The sequence below is a fragment of the Chionomys nivalis genome, chromosome 10 (genome assembly GCF_950005125.1).
Source record: "Chionomys nivalis chromosome 10, mChiNiv1.1, whole genome shotgun sequence".
Lineage (NCBI taxonomy): Eukaryota > Metazoa > Chordata > Mammalia > Rodentia > Cricetidae > Chionomys > Chionomys nivalis.
The window spans coordinates 80,174,620-80,177,156 of NC_080095.1; the positions used below are offsets into that span (position 1 = coordinate 80,174,620).

At 43.4% G+C, this 2,537-nt stretch overlaps 1 pseudogene; it reads right to left on the reverse strand.

The window, feature by feature from the left end:
• Window positions 1-213: 213 nt before the first annotated feature.
• LOC130882288 (heterogeneous nuclear ribonucleoprotein F-like) lies at window positions 214-1,390 on the reverse strand (annotated as a pseudogene).
• Window positions 1,391-2,537: the final 1,147 nt, after the last annotated feature.

Below are 2,537 nucleotides of genomic sequence, written 5' to 3' on the forward strand. Positions count from 1 at the left end.
AAACTGTGGGTTCCCCCACCTCCCCTTTTTAAATTATTTTATCAAAGCCTGCACTGGCTAATCTTATGTCAACTTGACACAAGCTAGAGTCATGTGAGAGGAGGGACCCACAATTGAGAAAACTTCTGGATACGATGGAGCTAAAGGGAAGGCTGGAGTGAATCTTCTAAATTAGTGATTGCTGTGAGAGGGCCCAGACCACTGTGGGTGCAGTCACCCCTGGACCAGAGGTCCTGAGTTCCAGTAAGAAAGCAGGTTGAGCAAGTCTGCAAACAGCGATTCTCCATGGCCTCTGTAAGTGGTCTTGGCAGCTGACACTCCCGTGCTGTGCATCCTCTGACTGCTGATAGCCCCATTGCTAGTCTGGTGGTTGAATTCAGGAAGAGTTCTCCGTATCTGTATAGCATTATGTCCCTGTCCTTCAACATCACTGCCACTGCTTCTTCATTGGTTGTAAGCTAAACTGCAGCCTCTCTGTCCTACCAGGGTCAATCTCAATGTGAACTCTCACGGGTTTGAGTAGAGAGAAGATGCAAACGTCTTTGTCTCTTGCTGTGTAGGTTGACCTGCTCATGGGGACGCAGTGGCCTGTGGTGCTCTGCACTGTGAACTTCTGTCTCCATGTCTGAGGTCACACCCCTGAAAGTCAGGAGCTGCTGTTTTCCCCAAACACGTCAGTAGTGAGGCCATAACCATCGCAGCTCTCATAGCCTGTGCCGTAGGCGTGAGACCTCATTCTATCCCGGCTTGCCTGTTTCACAATGCCAAGGTCCAGGTTGTGCCAGGCCAGTCACAGGGCCGAGGCTTCTGCCTGGAGTCATGAAGACGGGAACTTGAGATGTAGATCTGATTATGACTTTGTTTTAACACCTTGGGACACTTCAACACCCATGCCCAATCTCTCCTCATGCTTTCCTAGCGCTTACTTGGCCAAGTCTTGTGAGGCAAACTGAACCAAGGCCTCCCTGTAATCTTGCCCTCTGGACCCACAGGTAATTTCAAACCTTGAGAAGTGTTGAAAGATTTCTCCCTTTGTGCATTCCAAAGGGAATCCCCGAAGCCTCATGAAGCCATCACTGGCATTGTAGGTGCTGTTTGGAGCACTGGACTTCAGTACCCAGTCCATCTCGGTTTTGTGTGACTTGAACTCCTCAACATACTGGTGTCCCATGCTTTCTCTGTCTCTTTTCAGAGCCAATTTTATATCATCATCTAACTCAAGTTTAACAAAAGCCTCACTCCTGCCTGTCTTCTCTAGTATAAATGAAATTAACACCTGAGACCCCAGTCAGTCAGAGGGGAAGTACTGTTCATCTTCAATTGAGCAGGACCAGGGTAGGCCTTAGCGTTTGACCATATGGTTTTCACCTCCCTCGGGGCCCAACATCATGAACACCTGACAGGGCTGATGTTACCTAAACTTCAGCAAGTTTCTGTAGCTTAAGGAATCACTGCAGATACCTTCTGTAGGAGACACCTCAGAGCATAACAAGTTTTCCAGGAGGAGGAGAGAAGTGACTTCTATTTTCGAAAAGCATCACAACTTATGAACCCAACTCCACCCAACACTTCAACATCATAGAGAGCTCCAGGGAAAGTCCAGGTGGATCTTCCTTTTATTCTCAACCTGAAATGGAAGTTCAAATGCCTGAGGGCAAGCACTTTTGGTGGGAGCAGAGCCCTCAAAGTTTTGGCAGGAAGCGGTGAACCCAGAAGTCACTAGCATTGTGTAGGCTGGGCAAGCAGGAATAATATCCACTATTTTTTAAAAAAGAAAATGGATTTCTGCTTCACATTTCTCATAAAATGTTATATATATAAATAATTGAATATAAAAGTCAAAATTTCAAAAGTTTTACATAATGAAGTCAGAAAATATTTAGATGACCATGAAGGAGAAAAATCTTTTTTAAAAAAAGAGAAGAAAGAGAAAATGAATTGATAAAATCGAGAGCTGGTTAGCAAAAGCCTTCCCACATTTTGTTTGGTGGCACACACCCTATTATCCCATCGTTTAGGAGGAACAGACAGGTAGACACAAGTTCAAGGCCAGTTTGAGCCATATAATGAATCCCTGTCAAAGTAAATAAATTTATAAAAGTTAGGGAAGAAATGCATACTACAAAGGAAAAGATAGATTTGTCATCTTTATCATTAAGACACAATACTTAAAAATAACTTATTAAATAATTTTAAAATTAAAAAACTAGCACAAACATAATAAGTAGACGAGGGAACATAAGTGATACAACACATAAAAGCATGAGATAATGCTCACTGTCATCACTAATAAAACAAAATTTAAAAACATGGTAAAATATAATAATTCTGATTCTCATGTACAGGTTTCTCACAGAAAAAATACATGATAATATTGTTGAGGACATGAAACTGTCACACAGGAGATCTTCTGAGCTAAACCACGGCCATCATCAGGAGTTGAGCTGGACCTGCTGGCCTAAGATCAACACAGCTAAGCTTATCCATTGTTATCCTTGCCTGTTGGAGAGGCTGGGAAGGTCGTGGTAGCCTCACCT